The sequence below is a fragment of the Adiantum capillus-veneris genome, chromosome 17 (assembly GCF_014529385.1).
Source record: "Adiantum capillus-veneris isolate H3 chromosome 17, ASM1452938v2, whole genome shotgun sequence".
In the NCBI taxonomy this organism is placed as follows: Eukaryota; Viridiplantae; Streptophyta; class Polypodiopsida; order Polypodiales; family Pteridaceae; genus Adiantum; species Adiantum capillus-veneris.
The window spans coordinates 51093184-51116101 of record NC_140947.1 but is presented as its reverse complement, the minus strand read 5'-3'; the positions used below and the strand labels follow the sequence as shown (position 1 = coordinate 51116101).

The 22918-nt window shown below is 43.2% G+C and overlaps 1 pseudogene; it reads right to left on the bottom strand.

Annotated features, from left to right (window-relative positions):
• Nucleotides 1-7808: 7808 nt before the first annotated feature.
• On the bottom strand, nucleotides 7809-8417 carry LOC147437232 (uncharacterized; annotated as a pseudogene).
• Nucleotides 8418-22918: the final 14501 nt, after the last annotated feature.

Sequence of the window (22918 nt, the reverse complement as noted above, 5' to 3'; positions counted from 1 at the left end):
AAAAAAAATTACTTAAAGATCGCACAATGGGAGCTCAAAAACAAGGATAGACGCTTTGCATTAGACATTGAAAATTTGTTCTTCAAAGTGATGAAGATTATCATTGGCAAGGTGCTTGGTTCTATATGGGTACGTCTGCGCAAGGAAAAATTACAAGGCATGCAACTATGCGCAAAAGATGTTCAGAACAACACTAACATTGATCGAATACTATCATCCCAGCTAGGCTATCATGACTTTGAATCTCTACGAACATCATCAGATTACAAGGCCAAACTCAAGCGCAATGTCTTCGCCATGATACGACAAATAGGAGAACCTACCTTTTTTGTCACTCTATCATGTGCAGAGCAGAGATGGAAGCCATTGCACGAATGTCTTGCTGCGCTTAATCCACAAATCAATGAATCTAATTTCCAATCCAATGCACATTATATTCGTGCGTTGGTTCGTGTAGATCCTATCACCACAGCTCGGTACTATGTTCATAGATTCAACGCACTTAAGAAAGAGTTGAAACGAAATTCAAAAATACTTGGCCAACTCATGGATTTTTTCTTTGTCACAGAATTTCAGCATAGGGGAAGCCAACATGATCATGGATTAATTTGGATTGACAATTCTCCGAAGCTTGGGATTTCTGATGACAAAGAAGTGATTGCTTTTGTTGATAAATACATCTCAAGTGACAAAGATGAATTACTTGTTGACTTACAAAAAGTACAAATCCATTCCCATCGTAGAACTTGCAAAAAAAGAAAGAAGCATTGCCGTTTTGGATTTCGAAGACCGCCTGCACGGCAAACAACTATCTTGCGTCCAATACGACCAAGTGAAGAACGGGAATCCATTCTTCTTGCGAACAAGACACAACTGGAAAGTCAACTTGCAGCTTTGCCACATTGCCATGAAATGAGTTTTGATGATTGGTTATCCTCTTTAAGCATGGATGAAGACATGTACCTTGAGACAGTCTCAATTTCGCTCTCAGAACCAACACTTTTGCTCAAAAGACAACCAAAAGATATATACACAAACAATTTCAACAAAACAATGTGCACATTGTGGGATGGCAATCTTGATATTCAGTTTATTTTCAATCCTCATGGAGCTGCTGCATACTGCACATCATATATGACAAAAACAGATTCGACCACAAGCAAAGCAATCAACAAAATCCTTGAGAAATGCAAGAAGGAGAGTCTTTCCACATTGGAGCGTCTTAAGAAAATTGGAGGTGCCTTGATCAATGCTCAAGAAATCACATCTCAACAAGCAACATACATTTCACTATCTCTTCCATTGCACAGCACAACCAGGCAATTTATCTTCATCAATGCAGACTATCAAACCCAAAGACTATCAAACCCAAAAAACAATGTGCACATTGTGGGATGGCAATCTTGATATTCAGTTTATTTTCAATCCTCATGGAGCTGCTGCATACTGCACATCATATATGACAAAAACAGATTCGACCACAAGCAAAGCAATCAACAAAATCCTTGAGAAATGCAAGAAGGAGAGTCTTCCCACATTGGAGCGTCTTAAGAAAATTGGAGGTGCCTTGATCAATGCTCAAGAAATCACATCTCAACAAGCAACATACATTTCACTATCTCTTCCATTGCACAGCACAACCAGGCAATTTATCTTCATCAATGCAGACTATCAAACCCAAAGAACACTATTGTTAAAGAGGAAGACTTCCTTGCAAGCACTTCATCCTGATGACACAGACATATTCTTTGATGATCTCGTAACAAAGTATACAAAAAGACCAACTAGCATACAAAATCTTTGTTTGGAAGAGTATGCAAGAAAATACACTATCTCACAAGGGACACACCACAAGTGCAAAAAGCCTCGGATCATCAGATATACAAGCTTCAGCAAGGAGATGGACAGTGAGAGACATTACCACCAACTATGTTTGTTGTTTCTACCGTTCACAAGCAATGAATCCACGTTCGATGCTTTGACATCAACTTGGAGAGAAAGATATGAGTCTAATATTGCTATAATTGCACAAAACATGGAGCCTTTCACAAAATTAGAAATCAACAATCAAGAATCATCAACATCTTGCTCAATCTCCTCACAAGAAACTCAACAAGAACAATTCACTTATGAGCTTGATCGCGACCTACCAACCACAAGGCATCATACCACTCAACTACCAACATCATCTAGATTCCTTGGAATGCCAAATGAAGAATATCACTCAATTGTCACGAGTTTGAATATAGAGCAAAGACATCTTTACGATGATATTAGGACATGAAAGAGAGTATGCCCAAATGACAAAATCCACCTTTTTTTAACAGGAGGTGCCGGCACAGGGAAAACGTTTACTTTGCGTGCAATCATCCAAGGCTTGGTTCGGCACTTTGCACCTTCGATAGAAGGAAATATTGAGCTTCCAACAGCATTGTTGATGGCATATACAGGCAAAGCAGCATTCAACCTTGGTGGCACAACAATACACTCTGCGTTGCGCCTTCCATTGATGCTAACTGAGATGGTCCCTCTTTCCAATGACATCCTCAATGACCTATCCCAGGCAAATGCAAACCTCAAACTAGTTGTTTTTGATGAGGCTTCCTTGATAGGCAACAGGCTGCTGTGTATTATTGACACAAGACTCCGATCTATAAAGAACAAACACAATGAACCTTTCGGTGGCCTGGACATTATCTTTTGTGGCGATCTTTGCCAAGCAAGCCCTGTCCGTGATCGCTGGATATTCAGTGACACAAACAATACACTTGACATTCTCACACCATCAAGCTGGAACACACATATCACATGCGCTGAGCTAACAACACCAATGAGTCAATCAAATGAATTGTTTATAGAGGTATTAAATAGGATACGTGTTGCAGAGCAAACACAAAGAGACGTGGCATTTATCAATGACACATTTGCAAACAACAACTTCGACATTTTTACAACACCTCATCTTTTCTTCACAAATAAACTAAAGGCCAAGCACAACCAAACGGTCTTTGAGAACTTGCAAGAGACACCATACATCATCAAGGATCATGACAAATTCCACAAAACATGCTCAAAGAACCTAGTCATTCCAAACAACCCTCAAGTAACTGCTGGATTATCCTCCATTCTTGAGCTAAAGCCAGGAATGCTAGTCGACCTTTGTGGTAGCAATATCAATGTGCTTGATGGTTTGGTCAATGGTGCAGATGGAATCTTCCAAACAACAAACAACAGAGCACAATCATTAATAGCTTGGGTGGAGTTCTTCGATACCTCAATTGGAAGGAGACATCGATCCCAAAATGCACATCTCTACCATGCAAACATAAACAAACAATGGATACCAATACTTCAAGTCACAAAAGACTTTCAGGTAGGAAAGAACCCACTCAACCTAGTCTCAAGAACACAACTCCCAATTCAAGCAACGAACGTACGCACAATCCATAGATCCCAAGTCTTAACAATGACAACAGTTGCATTCGACCCTACTGGGATCCAATCCCATGGCTTGGTCTACACAACTCTATCACGTATGAAAGACCCTGCAAATCTACATATTCTTAGTCCCGTTCTCAAGAGCCACATCAAAACTGGCCCCATAGTCCTTAAAGAAATCAAACGTCTCTGGACAGATGCTAGATGGTCCTCCTTGAACGAGCCCCTAGTTGCACTTGCACAAACACACCATATTGTTGCATCATTAAACATCGTCTCAATCAACAAACACATTGACCACATCAAGGGCGACCCAAACTTCATGTCATCCAGTATCTTGTGCTTCCAAGAAACGAAACAAAAAAAAGTATGAACCCCCTGACACCAAACTTTGAGCATATTCAACATTATAATGGTTACGGTGTATCTATATTCCACCATCCAAGCATTCAATCCATATGTCAAAAAACTGTCTCAAGAGTAGGACTTGAAATAATTGATGCAACTTTCTCGTTCGAGAATCAAACTACAACTGATATCCATGTCATAAATGTATACAAATCACCAAACACACCAATAAAAACACTTCTTTTAGAACTCCAACACTTGATACAAGAAAACAATAAAAAAAACCTGAGCATCATACTAGGGGACTTCAACATCGACATCAGCACCACAAAAACCCAATACCAACAGTTGGAATCTCTACTTCATTCAGAGAACTATCGGCAACAAATCAAAGATACAACAACCATCTATAATTCAATGCTAGACCATATTTGGGTGAGAAGCCAACAACCTCACTACATTTGTGGCACAAGATTTTGCTTTTGGTCAGATCATTCAATCACATATATGCTGATCCAAAAATAAATAACCCAAAGATCATTGGAGGGGAGACGTTCCCTCCCTTCCCACTTCCCCCACCCTTCCTACCCACCAAACCATCGAAGCACAGGGAATCTACATTCATACCATCCAAACACCTGCTTTGATGTATATCAACTCATCTCACCGTATGTATCAAACACAATTTTTGTAACCTACAACCATTTGGTCAACAGAGTCTTCCTCCCTGCTTGATCTTCCCTCCCTGCTTGATCTTCAGCCTCAACATGCGTGTACGACAATTACCTGATCTCTAAAATGTGTCTCCCAAAGCAACTATGCTAGATTCAATGGATTTTCACCTACCTCTCTCTCTCTATTAATTTTTCGCTTTCCATTATTCTATTACCAAGGCAAATTTCTATGACAGGCCTCATCATTTTATCACATTTTTTCTTCTTGTTTAATATATAAATCATTCGTGGTTATGTATGTATAATGGACTTATAATATATGTATAAATTTTTATTTAATTTTTTTTTCAAATTATAATATGCATTGTGCACCTTTCACCTCGTTATTGAAATGGGTCTTTTTCTACTATATAATTATGTATGTATAATGGATAATATAATTTTATATTAAAACATCACAAAAGTTCCATGTGATTGTAGCCACTCATTTAAACTTACTCTTTATAAATTTCATCCCCCTTTTAACTTAGTAGGTCTTAGTGCCTCCTCAAATTGTGTGTGTGTGTGTGTTTTTTTTTTTGGGGTTTGTGTGTCACAAAAGAGTCATGTGGGGTGCTAAGTCTTCATGCCTCCTCAAATTGTTTTATTTTTTGTGTTTTGAAAGGAAAGGGGAGGGGGGGGGGGGGGGGGGGGGGGGGGGTTCTCACAGAAGAGTCATGTGGGGTCCTTTATCAGGTTTGCTGTGTATATCTTTTGGTTGAAAAGGAAAGATCTCAATTGTAATTTCATTGGACCTTAATTTTCAGGCATGAAATTGGGCCTAACAAATACCTTAGATTTTTGCATAATTGTGTTTATCTGGTTAGTTTGACCTTTCAAATCAACACCAAGAAATTGCTTTTTCTCGAGTAATAAGGATAAGCACTTCTCTCAAAGAGGAACATTCACAACCATTGCTCATGGTGGCTACAAGGTAGACAACAACACTTCTACGTGTGGGACACACTTGGCTCCGAAGGATCCACTGTAAATGATGTTATAACTTGGAGGGCTAGCCCATGAGACTATCAATAACTTTACATAGGCTTTTCCTAAACTTGAACATATATGAGAGAGAGAGAGAGAGAGAGAGAGAGAGAGAGAGAGAGAAGAAGAAGAAGAGAGAGATTGTTTGGTACTAGCTAAAGTTGCTAGACGAAAAGGCTCTCTATATTAGAGGTGCTTCTAAAATTTTCACCTTATGTAATGTGGTGTTGCATAACACATTCACTTTTCTTTTTTTTGTTCAAATCACACAAATCTCGTGTGAGTCAAATAAAATGTCCGTGAGTGCTACCATGGTCGGTCTATCACACTCAAACCCATGACCTAGTCGAGTGCTCAACCAACCAATCTAGCTCCTTTGGATGCATGACACATTCTCTTATTTGAAGGGCCCACCAATGGTAGAGGAATCTCAATGCATGCTATAAATCAATTGAAAGATCTCAAAGAGTACATTCTATTTCATAACAGACCATCTTTGGTTTTGTTTGGCTACTTCAACCAAAAGTTTAGCACATTGAGCCTCCCCATGCACTCCAAGGTTGAGAATCCCAATGCCACCTTGCTCCTTAGGTCTTGCAATAATTTCCCATTTGGCCCATTGCAAAGGGGTAGAATTCTTAAGTGTTTTTTTGCAAAACTCACAAATTGTGAGTGAATCGTATTAAGCACATCATAAATTTACAAAACAACCTCAAGCTCAGACCGAGCCTAGAGGTACTGAGGATTACAAACTGGATGTCTACCGCCTCTCACCGAGGCCTATCATCATCAGTTTAACAAAGTAGGAGCACTATAGTCCTAGGCTTTACTTGTCGCACGTTGCCAACATGGCATGGGTAGCCCAAGACCAGTCATCCGAGTCTTGCTTGTGCCCAAATGTACAGATCATCACCCTGCTTTCTTGTGTAATCTCAAAGAAGCTTGCCACGTCTAAATCTCCTTCAAACACGTGGTGGTTCCCGGCCTGCCATATATATGGTGAACGAAGAAGTACATGATAGTTTGAGTGCAGATGAGAAGGGCAGGACTTCGCAACTTCTTGTCACCAAGGAACATATCAGTCTTGAAGAATCTGACCTACCATGTACTTTGGACCCACTTGCAAATTTTCCCTGCCAGGCCTCTGATTGCCTGGCATTCCATGAATAGGTGGTCCAGATCCTCACTAGGTATTCTACACCCCAAGCAACGTTTTGACCCAATTCTTGTCTCCAGGATCTTGACGCCCATCGGTAGAGCACCCCAGATCACCTTCCATAGAAATATCTTCATAAATTGTGGCCACTTTGGCTTCGAGATGTTCTCAATGACTTGCTCCCACCGTTTTTTTGGCCATCATGGTTGGATATGAAGGTAGTGACTTCTCAATGCCTCTTCGACCACCTTCCCTTAAGCATGAAATTAAAACAAAACAAAGGAGAAGGTCTTTGTCCCCAAGGGTCTAAGGAGCTTCTCTCAAAAGGGGCTCATCTTTTTAAAGACCCTCTTTACAAAATCTTGGCCTTGAAAGCAATTAACAAGCTTTGTAAAGACGTGAATTTAGAAGGTCCTCGGACTTGGGATGTCTTCGCCAAGAATATTCAAAAGCCTATCAAGACTATAGGCCCTAGAAGAAAGAAATACGGCGAAGAGCGCTTGAAGCATCTAGCTGACAAAGTGGAGCAGTTAATAGCTAAAAAACTCAAAGAGTTGGCTTCTGAAGCTGAGCACGAAAAGTGACTCAAATCTAAGTGTGAATTGGCCAAACAACACCTTGAGGAGGTGAGGAAAGCTAGAATTCTATCCAAAGAAACCTTCCTTCTACCGATGGAGGCTAATCAAGGTCACTTCTTCAGGGCCCTTAATGTCAAGAGAAATCGGGGCTTTGTCCACTCGCTCACCAATAGGGGAGAAAATGTTATTGACTTAGATGAAATGGCCCAATTAATGCTAGATCACCTACGACAAATATTAGGCTAGCCTAAGTCCCACTCATTGGAGGTAGATGAAGCTACCCTTCTTGGAAATGTTAAAAAAATAGTTTCCCTCTTAGACGCTGAGGCGGTCCGGGGCGGGCAACAAGAAGAGTGGCCTCTAAGCACTTTTCTAGGCTCCCGTGCTGCTCAATTGGGTTGGGGTTGGAAAAACAGAAAACACACACACACAAATCCGCAACCTAACCCTACACAAATTTGGGGCACCACCTAGTTTTGGATGCGAACTACGACGCATAAAGAGAGAGAGAGAGAGAGAGAGAGAGAGAGAGAGAGAGAGAGTGCTCGGGATGCTTTGAAATGTTCAACAGTGATCAAGGAAACACAATTATATATGTAAGAAAAAGAGGGAAGGGGGAGGGGATGATTGTTGCACATCGGCATCCAAGATCCGCCATAGATCGGCAAAGGCGACGTCCAAACAGAGCAGCACGGCCCGAATCCACAGAGCAGCACGACACCACATGTTCAAGTGCCACTTCAGATCGGCGAAGGAGACGAGAAAAAAGAGCAGCACAACCCCGAGACACAGAGCAACACAGCACCAAGGCACGACCCCAATCCACCATAGACCAGTGAACCAAGAACACGAGGCACCCGTAGAGAAGCACAGCAAAGCACAAGCACGGCCAAAATCCACCACAGATCGGCGAGCGGGACGACAAACCACAGCAACGCATGTCTGCGGAGAGGCAAGGCACTGAAACACGCCCAATAGCACCATAGACCAGCGAAAAGAACCACGCCACACAAGCCAGCATGTTCTCAACAACCCCATGCAAGCAGGGTAGCACTACAGGATCAAAGCAGGAGAGCGGCCAAGAACCACCACAGGCCGGCGAGCAGGGCGACAGGCCCCCATGCTGTCATGCGTGAACCACAGCACCACGGGAGCGCTGCAGGACGACAGAGCAGGAGCACGGCCCAGAAGCGCCATAGGCCGGCGAACAGGACAATAGAGAGCACCAAGACAAGCAGCAGAGACACCCCATGCGCAACGCAAAACCACGACTAAGAACCGCCATTGACCAGACTTAGGGCACGCCTACCCTACTAAGGGGCTCATGAGCCCTAACCCTAAGGAGACCTCCACGAGGCTCCGCTCCAAAAGAGGGAGGAATGATAAGCAAGCCACTCATTATAAGGCCCTCTCACCAACCCCACTTTAAGACTGGCAGTTCCAGCTTGTACCCAACGTCCACCATTCATAATCCAATGCACCCATCTTCTCAAGAACCACTCAAAACAACACACTTTTTTTTTTATTTTCCACACTTGTTTATAAAACCCATCTCATATTTTTCCCTAAGAAAAAATGCAAGCCACCACTATGGCCTTAGCCCTTTGGGCAGGCCAAAAAGGTCCCACTCAAATAATAAGGTGAAAGGTGCACATTGAAAAGCAAAATGAAACAAATTAAAAAGACACATTGAAAAACTAAGACAAACTATATTTTAATGTCTTCATAAAAAGGATAGATTCAATTAACATAGAGAATAATAATACAATTTTATTACAATTGTGAGTGGAGAGAAATTATATTGATTCAAAAAGAATACAAGTGTCCTCAAGCACTACATGTGCCTTGGGGTGGCTAGGGTTCAAACAGAGGCTTGTACACAAACATAGAGGAAAAAAAACCAACGATGAAGAACCTACCTTCTCAAGTGTTCCAAGAAAATCATTGCATGAGTCCATTCCTCATCCTTGTCCACTAACACTCTTCTTGCTCCAACAGGATGAGCTCAGTGCTCATGTGCACGATATCATCAAAACGGGCCACAGCCAGTTTGGCCACAAAAACCCAAAGGTTTCTAGACTTCTAGACCTGGTTCAGGTAGCAAAATCTAGTTATTTGGGTGCACACCAAGATGGCCTCGCTTTGGAATTCACGCTCTCCCAAGATCAAGTCATCATTAAAGAATATGATCTTCCAAGTCCTCCGTACCCATTTGCAAACCTTGGCGGCCAGCCCTCGTGAAGTAAGGCACTTGAAGAATAGATGAAGGGGGTCTTCAGAGATTGTTGACCTACAACCAGACTAGGTGTCAAAACCAAGCCCTCTAGCGTGCACCTTGCTCCCATTGGGCAAGGCTCCCCAGAGCACCTCTAGATGAATACTTCATGTATGGAGGACATTTAGTCTCCCAAATGGCCTTAGTACTCTCTTTCCAACACTCTTCTGACCAGTTTTTCTTCCAAATTTTGGTGAGTGGGTCAAACCAATTCGCTTTGTATATTAGCACATTATGTATACTGTGGGTCTTGGGAAGTGAGAACGCTTTGTCTTTCGGCTAATGCCAGGCTCTCCAATCAATCTTTGATGCATTGACAGGTGGAGGTGAGGCTGTAAGCACTTCCAAGAGTCTTTTGATCAAAAGCCTTGCGTACATACCCAAGTTATGTTGCATCACTACAAGCTCCATATCCTTCCAACCCAAGATTTTTTCATGTCAAAGATGAGATAGTTTAGAGATACCTTCGTTGTTCACCATGCTTGCAACTTCCCTCCAAAAGGGGTCTAAGGAACCCTTTCCAAGCTTGGGGAGCCAGAGGGACCAATTAAGAAAGGAATCCCTGAAGTATTTAAAGTTCTCCCCCCATTCCATGGTTGAAGCTGCTTTGTTGCACTTTTGTGCTAGCTCCCTTGTGCAACCTCCAAGCTTCAGGAGTTTCCAAGAGGGCACCAAGATCTTGTCATGCACTATGGCATTATTCCAAGTACCCCCTTTCTAGGCAAGCTTTGCTTCATTAATCATATCCTAGTCCATAATAGCCCATTCCTCTTTTTGGTCCATCAAAGAGGTCACCAGTTTGGCACATAAAGCTTCTGCATGTACCATAGGGCCAATAATCCCAACTCCGCCTTGATTCTTTGGTCTTGCTACCCAATCCCATCTTCCCCATTGGCAAGGGGTAGAGTTTTTTGTGTTGCTTTTCCACAAGAACCATTTGATAGGCTTCAGAAATTCTTCCCAATTGGATTTGCTCAATTTTAGCAACGGCAAAACAATTGAGATATACAAGATCATGAAAGCATTGATCACCGTGACTTTGCTATGAAAGGGGAGGAGCACAAACTTCCACCTTCTCATTTTTTATTTATTTTGTTCAAGAGCCAGTCAATTTTTTTCTTAACCGTGATGCCCACCCCAAGTGGAGCGCCCGAGTGCCTAAACACAGTGCCCTTACCTATAACTTCGCCTAACCATTATGTTGGGTCAAACGAGTCCCTTTCTGAGAGAGAAATCAATCTTGATTTCTCAATATTGGACATTGAGCCAGAAGCAAAAGAAAACAGTTGAACAATCTCTAGGGCTTCTTAGCATTTTTGAGTTGGCTTTAAGAAAGAGCAAAGAGTCATCTACAAACAGTTGCAGTTGTTTTCCTCCCTCTAATGCTTTTGCTTCAGTAGGGAGTATATCACATTTGATTGCACATTGAGCCAGAAGAAAAAAAAACAGTTGAATAATCTCTAGGGCTCTTCTTAGCATTTTTGAGTTGGCTTTAAGAAAGAGCAAAGAGTCATCTACAAACAGTTGCATTTGTTTTCCTCCCTCTAATGCTTTTGCTTCAGTAGGGAGTATATCACATTTGATCGTACCAAGCAGATGGGCTCTGGCCTTCTCGACCCCCTGAGTGAAGACATCAAGCTGACCAATAATTTGACCTAGATGGTCAACCATGAGTTTGACCATATCGTTCTGATCTCTTACTTCATTTTCGGGTTTGAGGGCAAGCTCTCTGGCCATCAATTGGTTCTTATTGATCTCTTCAGCTTGTAGATCACTGAGACATGTTTTGGCCTCAAGCCATCTTCCTCAAGTGCTCTTCCTTCTTGCTTTCTTTTGGAGAGCTCCTCTACTTCTTCCTGCTCCCTGTTCGCAATCTCTCAAGCCTTTTTCACTTTGGGCCCTACACGTTTTATTGCTGATTGGATTCTACACACTAAGGAGGGCCAAGCTCGGGGGTCAGCTGCTTCCACGTCGTGCCTTAGCTTGTCAAGAGTTGCCTTGATAAGAGCTGTCTTGGTTAGGGATCTGAAAAGAGGTTCCTTAAAGAGATGAGCCCCTTGAGACTAATTTCTTCTTCTTCCCCTCTGGGGAACAAGCGTCATTACTAGCTCTAGTTATGTGAAGCTTCAGGGGAAAGTGATCCGACATGCTCTTCGAGGTATCGGCACATAATAGCACAAAGGGAGGGAGCCAATCTTCCTGATGAGAGATGTAGCACCTATCTAGACGAGACGTCGTATTGGCATATTGAAGGTTTGTGTATGTCAAACCAGGAGAGCTACTCCAAGGATCTGCGTTGTTGCTCCCTGAGATCCACCCAGAGTTTGGCTCTCCCCTTGGCATCACAGGGAGCATACATGTTGATAATGGTGAGGGATTGGCATGCCCACTTGACCCTTACCCCTAGGACTCTCCCTGAGGCATGGTTAAACACGACATGTGGCTCCAATTCCCTATCAAAGATAAAGAGCACCCCACTATACCCCAGAGCGCCATCACTATAATACACCAACTTATTCCCTATTGCCTACTTCCTACAACAAGAAGCGTCAAAATGGTGCTCATGAATTAACCAGCAATTCGTAGCTTCTTTTTTTAACTCCTCCCAAAAGAGAGTTCTTTTCTTTGCAGATTTTATACCCTTCACTTTCCAAGATTGAATATGTAAGTCCTCCATTATGGGAACAGTGGAACAAACTCCTCCATGCCTAGCGAACTATGCCTAGCCACCTCTCTTTTGCTCTCCTCCTCCGCCACAGTCAAGTGAGAAGAGGATAGCTCTGAGGTTAAAAACCCCTTTGGATCCCTATCCATTAGCACTTCAAAGACATTATCAGATTGATGGGGGATTCTTGAAGATATGGAGGGTTCTCCTTGCGGTGGAAGTTGCTATGTGCCAATGTTTTTACTTTCTTGCACTGTATCATAGAGATTTGCTGCCATCCCTCGTCCATCTGCTTCGGAGCCGGGAGCAAGGCAATTTTTTGGTGAGGCCTCATGGGAGGTTTGATCATGAGGAATGCAGCGAATTGCAAATTTGGTGACGCTTGGTTGTTGATACCCTTAGGGCTCAGCTCAGTAGTCGAATGTTCTTGGGGAATGTCCTTATCAATGCCCATCTTGCCGAACTCGAGCGCTTCCTTATCCTTGTTGCTCCCACCTTCCCCTTGCTTTGCAACTTCAACCTCCATGTTGGATATTGGCGATTCTTTGAGTGTGGTCTCTGGTGCATGTTTTGATCTAACCTCTTTAGCCTCCCTAGGACCATTCAAATGGATGTCTCTAGCAAAGTGGCCGAAACCATTGCACCTGAAGCATGCTCCAAAAAATGTATAAAATCTAAGAGGGCTCACTTTCAGCCCTGCGCCTACATTAATCACCATGCTCTTTGGAGGGGGTTTACGTACATCCTAGCAAATGCACACTCTGTTCACCGCAGTCCCCACCTTCTTGTGTGCCAGAACGAACAGCGGAATACCCAAGATGCTTGCAAGGTCTCTGAGGCTATCCCACAACCACATTGGTAAGTTGACAAAATCAACCCACACAGGGCACAACTACTTGAAGGCCTCGGGAGATTCAAACACCGGGTTCCATGGTAGGATGCATATTGGGCAACGGTTGAGGTACATCGGGCTTTTTGCTAAGATCTTGCTAGTTAAAGCGGGGTAGTTGAACCTAACATTGAAAAACCCTTTAGTTATATATTGGACGCGATCAATCGGTCTGCCCTGGCTTAGGACCGTTGGACCAGAGATCCATCTGATAAGCTCTACCTGTGATGGTATTCTGCCCATAAAGCCAAATACCAACGGCGAATTGAGCACCGCAGCCAACTGCTTTTTAATCAGCGTCGATGGGATCGACATCGAGCACACATTCTCCACTTCCACCACCTGAGGTAGACTTTTCTTCAAGGCCTTGAAAGTAGTCTCCCCAATCGACTGGACGTGGTGCGAGTCGCCTCGTCTAGCTCCTTCAATAGTTCTCTTAAGGTGGCCATCATGCTGAGTCTTATCGCTTTCCTACTCACCTCCCTTGGGACCTGACGATTGAGCCTCCTATGGATAATAGACTTTTTTTTAAGGCCTCGTACGCAAAGAATAAGAAAACAATTGAATAAAATGAATCTTTGTGAAGTCTAAAATGAAAGGACTCTTTATAAATTAAAATATTATAAAAAAATATTGAATCAATACATCACATCATGGTCAAACTCCTACGGATACACTTATTAATCTTTTGTTCTCTAAAGCCTATTTCAGCATGTCAAAAAAATGCATTTATGAGAAATAACATTGAAAGGACATGATTTTGTTTTCAAGACTGTTAAGTCTTTGTTGAAAGACACATGTGACAAAAATAGAATTGAACTATCTTCACAAACAAATGGATATTAAGGTAATGCCTTCGGAACAGGGGACGGTTAAGGAGTGAGCTCAGCGAAGCGAGCTTTGGAGCGACTTTTTTTTTTTTCATCCCACCACCACTACCTCCCATTGTCGTCCCTTAGCAACCATCACCACCCACCATCCTAGCCTGCCACTGGTGGTTAGTGGTGCTAACTTACTATCACCATATGCCGCCCCTACTCCTACCACCACCGCCAATTGCCACCCCTCTTTGAGTAGCCAAGGACCTCCTCTCTCTCTCTCTCTCTCTCTCTCTCTCTCTCTCTCTCTCTTCCCTCTGTGCATGTGTCTCTCTCTTGCCTGCCACCTCTCTCTCTTGTTGTCTCCCCCTCCCACCCCCTACACCCCCCCCCCCCTCTCTCTCTCTCTCTCTCTCTATCCCCCCCCCCTCTTTCCCTCTCTCCCCCTTGCCTTCCCTCCCTTCCTAGAGTGAGCTCCACTCCTCTCTCCCCCATGTCTCTCTCTCTCTCTCTCTCTCTCTCTCTCTCTCTCTCTCTCTCTATATATATATATATATATATATATATATATATATATATATATATATATATATATATATGTGTGTGTGTGTGTGTGTGTGTGTGTGTGTGTACTTTTCTATAACGTTAAAATTCTCCTCTCTTTCTCTCTGTTTCTCTTAAAAAACCTAAAACATTAGCGATTTTGTTAGTGCTTTTGGTATTTTTTTTAAATCAGACCCTCTCACCCTCTCATGATCCCTCCAACCCATTCCTCTCTCTCTCTCTCTCTCTCTCTCTCTCTCTCTCTCTCTCTCTCTCTCTCTCCAGCCCACCTCTTTCCTCTCTCTCTGGCCCCACCTCTTGCCCTACGTCCGCCCTCTTCCCTAGCTCCAATCCCCCCCCCCCCCCCCCCCTTCTCTCTCTCTCTCTCTCTCTCTCTCTCTCTCTCTCTCTCTCTATATATATATATATATATATATATATATATATATATATATATGTCCTCCTATCTTGCTCTCCCTATCCCTCTCTCTCTCTCTGCTCCCCTCCACTTGCCACCTCTCTCCCCACCCCCTATTCCTTTTCTCTCTCTTTACTCCCACCACACCACCCCCCCTTGAGTCCCTCCAACCCTAGAGAGAAATGGAATGAAATGTTGTATTAAGGATTTTCATAAGGTAAAAATGACATATGAGACCAAACTGATACAGTCTTGGTGGATATAATACAATGCATGGGTACAAAGGAAAATGAGAGAGAAAGAGGGGGAGGAGAGAGAGAGAGAGAGAGAGAGAGAGAGAGAGAGAGAGAGAGAGGAGAGGGGGGGGGGGGGGGGGGGGGGGGAGGGAGAGGTAGATAGATAGATTTGTTTATCGTACAACATATGGGACCAAAGTTACATGGGACATATGGGATATGATATATGGAACCAAAGTTACATGTGATGTAGTATTTGTGTCGCTGATGAGTGATTCTTGATGGTCCAAAATTATGGTGATGAGAGTCGCAATGGAGAGCCCACACTATGGCTGGGAGAGGAAAGTGTGTAGGTCTAGGTCATGACTGAAAATGTGAAGGAAGTAAGTTTACATGTGACCAAAAGCTGAGCACTCTAGAAGTGTGTGGTACTCAGACTCTAGAACTTGCAGTGAAAAGGGGAGAGGGAGAGAGAGAGACAGAGAGAGCAGGGGGGGGAGGGGAGGGGAGAGACTGTGAGAGGGGGGGAGTGGAGTGTATTTTCTTTATTTTTTATTTTAAGGGAAAGAAAGGGAGAGAGAGGAGTGCTTAGGCCCCCCCCAAAAAATTAAAAAAAAACCATGCAAAGCGAGGTCGCTATTGCTTTGCATGGTTTTTTTTTAATTTTTTTGGGGGGGCCTAAGCACTCCTCTCTCCCTTTCTTTCCCTTTTTTTCTTTAAAAAAAAAAAACTACACTCCACTCTCCCCTCTCACAACCCCCCCCCCCCCCTGCCCAAACCTTCCCTTCCCTTGCGGACCCCTCTCCCCCCTTCTCTCTCTCTCTCTCTCTCTCTCTCTCTCTCTCTCTCTCCCCCCTTCTTTCTCATTTTATTTTGTACCCAGACATTGTATTAGATCCACCAAGAATGTATCATTTTGGTCGCATGGGTCATTTTGGCCTTTTGATGACAGTTAACATAGCATTTCATTTCATTTGTCATTAGGATTGGAGGGACTCAAAAAGCGACAATGTGACAGGAGGCAGAGAAAAAAAAAAAGGAAGATGCAGTGGGAGAGAGATCGATCGATAAGGGGAGAGAGAGAGAGAGAGAGAGAGAGAGAGAGAGAGAGAGAGAAGGGGGCGACAAAATTCTGAGGGAGAGAGGTGAAGTGTATTGTTTTTTTTTTTTAAGAAAGACGGACTCACCCTGTACAACCCCTCCCCCCCCCCCCCCTTGCGCTCGCTTTCTTTGTCCCTCTCAGTCTCCTACACTCTCCCCACCTGCCACCCCTCTTCTCTTGATCTCTCTCTCCCTCCCAATGCCCCTCCTCTCTCGTCCCCTCCCGCTATTACTCTCTCTTTCTCTCTCCCTCTCTGCCTCTTTTACAAAAAAACGTAGGCACTAGAGATACTGCTAGTGCTTTGTTTTTTTTAAATAGCTCTCTGCACCCTCTCTCCCTCTCTCTCTCTCTCTCTCTCTACCCTTGCCACCCTTCCCTCTCATCCTAGTGTGTGTATGTATGTGTGTCAGAGAGAGAGAGAGACAGAGAGAGAGAGAGAGAGAGTCTACCCTTCCCTCTCGTCCTTGTGTGTGTGTGTGTGTGTGTGTGAGAGAGAGAGAGAGAGAGAGAGAGAGAGAGAGAGAGACACACACACACACACACACACACACACACACAGAGAGAGAGAGAGAAGACATGGGGGAGAGAGGGGTGAAGCTCACTCCAGGAAAGGAGGGAAGGCAAGGGGGAGAGAGAGAGAGAGAGAGAGAGAGAGAGAGAGAGAAGGGAGCGGGGGGGGGGGGGGGGGGCTAGGGGGTGGGAGGGGGAGACAACGAGAGAGAGGGGTGGCGGGCGAGAAAGAGAGACACACGCATAGAGGGAAGAGAGAGAGAGAGAGAGAGAGAGAGAGAGAGAGAAGGGAGCGGGGGGGGGGTGGGGGGGCTAGGGGGTGGGAGGGGGAGACAACGAGAGAGAGGGGTGGCGGGCGAGAAAGAGAGACACACGCATAGAGGGAAGAGAGAGAGAGAGAGAGAGAGAGAGAGAGAGGGATAAGGAAAGGGGTTATAGAGCGACTAAGAAAAGAGAGAGGAAGAAGGGAGTAGGAGATAGGAGGACTTTAGGAAAGGGATGGTGGTTTCTAGAGGAGGAGCTTTCTAGAGGAGGAGCTGGAGGAAGGGAAGGTGGTTAGAGGAGTAGATGGAAAGAGGAGATAGAGGAGAGGAAAGATTTTGGAGGAGGAGACTGAGGAGGAGGAAGCACATAGACGACAAGAGGAGGAAGGGGAGGTAAAGAGGGCGGCACTCCCAAAAAAAAAAAAAACTCGCTCGAAGACCTAACTCTTCAGAACGGGGAAACAAAAAAAGACACCCACTTACTCAAAAGGAAAAGTCACCTTCATGTGGGGTACCTTATGAGCACTAAGTAGTGCTTGCAACAAGTTACAACTTACACGGTCCCATGCACATTGGTGATGGATGTACGCTCACTGAGGAGTAGTCACGAGCCATGACCCTATAATCCCACATGAGTTTCAAAGGAAAAGTCCAATTGAAAAGGAAATATGGCCTAGAGGAGACTTGACACGTCAAGATCCTTATCCCTGAATGGGTCTATCATTTAGGACTCACAAAATTGGCGTGTGTATGAAAAACCGAATGTTTCTAGAATTCAACCCAATTCTAATATAAGATATTCGGTTTGCTTAATCCTAATTTGACACATAGTGATAGTAGACACATGGCCACTTGCATGCATGTAAGTGACCTAAGGGACACTTCACACGTAAACCCTTTATTTAACATTTGTATGCCACCTAATAGCCAAAGATTCGCACTTGCATTTACCTGCATATGAAGAAGATACATGAACACATACAAACATACATGCCTATCCAAGCAAATTGAGGGAGATCACGTTAATCAAGCATGCACTTCTCAAATTGTAGCAGAATGTAGGTTAGATCTCTAAAAGGACTCTCTCTCTAGTCCTTTTCAATGTCTTGGGGTGGCTCTCGTGTCAGCCAATCTATCTATGGTTGCTGGGAGACGTCATGGCTCGCCATGAGCATGACTAGAATTTGTAATTTTTTTGATATTAATATAATTCACTCACCATTGTGAGTTCTACCAAAAAAAAAGATCTCTAGAAGGACTCTCTTCCCACACCTGGTTTCAACACCCTCAATTTACCCATTCCTTGGGGACTCAACCCCACAAACATCATTCACCGGCTTCTCCTCTTCCAAGTGTGAACCCGTATGATTTTGAGGTATACCTTTGCCTTCGTTTACTTCTGGTCAAGCGCACTGCCATTCATTGGCTATCTTGCCCAACCATACACTAGGGTAAGGGGGCAATAGAAAGCGCCCCCCCCCCCCCCCCCCCCCCTCCCACCCCACCCCACCACAAAGCAAGGATTGATGTGCCCCCCACTTTAACACGAATTTGGACAGATAGCGGGACACCTGCACTTGATAGGTGTGCTAGACAGCTCAATTATCCAGTGCAAGACAAGCCTTGCTACCTACGAGCAGCCTCGAAGCAAACTAATTGACTCGTGTTAAGTGGGATGTTGTCATGTGCAGCATTGTGCTATTTCACACGACAATCCGAATCTCACTTGAGCGCAACCATTATTAGTGGGAAATTGTGGATAGAAATGCATTAAAAGCATTGCTTAGAGTTGTCATCAGATCCCTTATACTTATTAACGATTGACACAAGGCCAAGTGGCTCACTCTAGGGCTCAGAAAGCGAAAAATCATGTTAGGCTTACCAAGTAAATAGATGGGCCAGATACATTACAAAAGAGGGAAAAAATTGCAATTGTGCAAGATGGAGCTTTCATGAGTCTAATTTGTATATTAGTAGGGGACTTTATGAGATTTCCTTCCTTCTTCTGGAACTTAATAAGAGTAGGTATCTATGTCATATGTTTGGTTAAATAGGAATAAAAACATTTATGCCTTATAGCGAGTTGGCATTACATGATTTCAAGTCTCGTGTCCAATATTTTATTCAAGTTGCAAAATTTTAGAATAACACTCAAATGTAAGCTTTGGTTCACCTGGGCCACTCACCAACCCTCTTTGGTTTGCTGCATGCACCCACCCTTTAATAGCTTTGTTGGAGCAGGCAGTTGCAAGGGGCCAAATCAAAGGATTGAAAATCTAAAATGGCAACCAACTATTAATTAAATTGTTTGCAGACGACTCAATGTTGTTTCTGCAAGCTGAATAGAACAATGTCAGAATGGCATTGGAATTGGTTCATATTTTGCAATTGACAACATATTAAAGAGTTTGAAACTTTATAGCCAATTTGGGAGTTGCCAATGTCTTGAAGATTTGGCCATACGGACAAATCTCAAACTATTTCTTAAGGACAAAGACTTCCACAAGGTAGTACTTGAAAGCTCTTCCAAGTCATGCTCTCAAAACTTTGGCTAAAATTTGACCGTGTGGTCAAATCTTAAGCTTGTTTTGAAAGTGGGAATTGAGAAATTCCCAAATTCACTAATATGGTGCTAGTTGCTTTTGGCTCTCGATGTAGTATTGAGAAGTCGATATTAATCTCTCTCTCTCTGTACAATTTCGACTTTGTTGAATGGACTAGAGAGAACACTTTCAGACTTTTGGGAGTACCTATGGGGGAGGGGAAAAACTTCAAACAAGCCTTCTATTGGTTTCAAGACAAGCTTAAACAAAAAAATGAAAAGATGGGAATTCATCCTGCTTCCGTTTCATTACAGGGCAAGGACCATCAACACCTTCTTCATGCCATACATTACTTTGTCTCTCCTTTCCTACATCTATCTCAGAAGCAATGAAAGACATTCCTCAAGCCCATCAAGGAGTTCCTTTGGAGAAACAGAATAACTAGAAGCAAATTGTGGCAATGGGGTAGGTGGGATGTCGTGGCAAGCCTAAGAATCAAGGAGGTGTAATGGAAATGGCCTATGAACTTTGAGAGTAGCGGAATTAGAAAAATTAGAGAAAGCATTTTTTGTGAGATTACTTTGTGAGCATAGAGGGTGAACTTTATTGAAGGTAGCAACATAAACATAGTACTTAGTTAACTTGGCATGAACGATACTTTTACAAGAGAGAGAGTTTAGAGAACATGACAACAGTTGAAGACCAGATTTATGTCGAGCGAGTTTCCCCTCCAATAGGCATTCGTATTATAGATTCTCCCATTAAGGGAGACTTGGTACATTACAATCTTTGTGTTCCTTGTGACCTAGGTGATGCAATAAGATGGAAAGCTACATATATCACGAGGATAACATAAACTTTGTAAAAAGCGTTAACTATCCCAAACCTCAGTCCCAAGGCCTCAAACACCTTCGAAGGTGAAGAGAGCTAGTGGGGAATGAGGGTAGGGAAGAGGAAGAAGAAACATTCCATAGGAGAAAGAAGTAGTTCCTCACTTATCATCACTCTTCTTTCTAACATACATAATAGCATAGTAATAAAGATGGAGAAGATGGCAAGATTTAGAATTGAAGCATGCTTAAGCATGGCTCTTCGTTGGATTTGCATTCCATAGCCAAGAGTGTTGGTGTAGGCACTCAACTTCTCTACTAGCTTGGAGAAGGAGATGGAACTCTTGCACTTTGCACTTCACACAATGAGAGTGTGTGTGGGAGAGTATACCCCCCAAGCATCCCCCTTCTTGCTTTGGTCGACACCCCCCCCCCCCCCCCCCCCCCCCTTGTAGATCATGCTTGAAGCTCATTGGACCCCTCCAGGCCTAGCCAGTCACCTGCAAGAGGCATATCAAGCAACAAGGGTAGGCTTGGGACAAGTTCCCCCTTTTCCCCTTTGAGAGAGAGGACTTGATAAATGCTAAAACAATTAATTAAATTAACTAATTTATTATTGGACCCCTTTGGAGGCCAGCCAATAGGCTTTAGGCACACCATGAGGGCAACATGAGGAGGATCTTGACGAGTGTCCTATTTGCTCTCTTTGTACCAAGCTTGCCTTGTCTCCTGAGGGTGTGTGTGCTCTCTCTCTAGCCCCTCCTTGTAGGGCTCGCCCCATCCTTGTAGGGATCTTTGTTGACTTTGTGGAACACCTTACCCTCAAGCACCTTAGTCAGCAAGCATGACAAAGGACCTCAAGCTTGGGTAGTGTTCCCACAAGCACTCCAAGCTCCCTAGTCGGCAAGCAACCTCAAGCACCTTGGTCAACAAAGCACGACAAGCACCTCAAGCACCTTAGTCAGCAAGCACGACAAGCATCTCAAGCACCTTAGTCAGTAGCACAACAAGCACCTCAAGCTTGGGTCGGGTTCCCACCTCAAGCTCAGCCCTAGCTTACCTAAGATTAAAGGACTTTTAACACTAACCGTTGGAGGTCTTTAATGAAGCTAACCCTAAGGTCTTTAAGCTCCATTAGCTAACCTTGCTCTTTGACAGATCGTCTCTCATTTGGGCCCCTTTTCCATTGAAAGCACATGTCTATATTCTAACCCTTTTTCCCGTCTATTCTCCCACATTAAATGATCAGTTTAATATGAGAAATCATTTGAGTTGGTTAGATATTAGATTTTTATGACATTACCTCTCTCTTGAAATCATAGTTGTCCTTGACTATGAGGTAGAAGAGATAAAGCCTTCGTCATTAGTTAATGTTTCTTAGCAGGTAGAGAATCCCTTTTTACCCTACGACATCATTCCAAGATGGATGACTAATCCATTTGGTGCTTGGGAGACATAGCTGTCGCAAGCATGTCTGCTCTTTAGTCCATTTCATTCTCCCAAGTAGAGTGACAAATTCTACTTGGTGTTTGAGAGACGTCGTCATCACAAACATGATTCTAAGTATGCATACTACTTAAATTTAAGCACGATAAAAAGATAATTAGTCTTATAAGACAAAGACATTGATCATTTGAAGGAAATTTGTACATTTGCTCACTCTACTGTAGCATTGTAAGCATTGACAAGGTTCATATTATCCTTAAGGTGTATTCCTTGAATCCATCTAGCATCATCAAAAGGATAATTTTTGAACTTAATAAGATACCGTCGGATAATCTTACCATGTCGTAGTACCTTGTCTTCATGCCGAAGGATAGCTTCGGCTTGTAGCACCTATTCTTGGTCTTTGATTTTGGGAGGGTCTTCAATAATTGGTTCACTTGGTGGCTCTCCTTTGTTGGGCTTAGTAGGCTCACGTGAAAAGCATTGTGTATGATCCAATGGTTTGGGCTACTTGAGTTGATAAACCGTCTCATTGATTGGCTTCAAAATTTGAAAAGGATCATAGTATCGTTTTGCTAGTTTAGCATAATACTTTTGATGGCCCAGAGGATTTTTGCTCGTTTTTTGCCTCAATCGAGCCTTGGGAAACTTAAGTAAGACCCAATCATTTTCTTTAAACGTCCAGGCCCTTTTGTGCTTGTCAGCAGCAGCTTTTTGCCTTTGTTGAGAGATGGATATAGCCTCCTTAATCTTTTGAAAATATTCTTGTAGGTCACGGCTATACTCATCGGTAGTGAAGATCTTCCCATGTACTTTAAGTAGCAAGGGACTTTTAGGTCTTCCCTTAATGATTTCAAAAGGTGCTTTTCTCATAGAAGTATGTACAGTATTATTGTACGCATACTCTACAAGAGGTAGGTACTTTTTCCATTGTGAGCGTTGATCTACTTCGGTAACATAAGTCTTTAGTAGATCGAGTATCCTAAGATTGACTATCTCACTTTGGCCATCCATTTGTGGGTGATAGGCCGAAGAGAAATTCAATCTTGTACCTAGATTTTCAAAGAGACCTTTCCAAAAATTACTGGTCATTCTAGGATCTCTATCTGACACACTGGATGTTGGCAATCCATGGTGTTTGAAAATCTGATATATGAAGA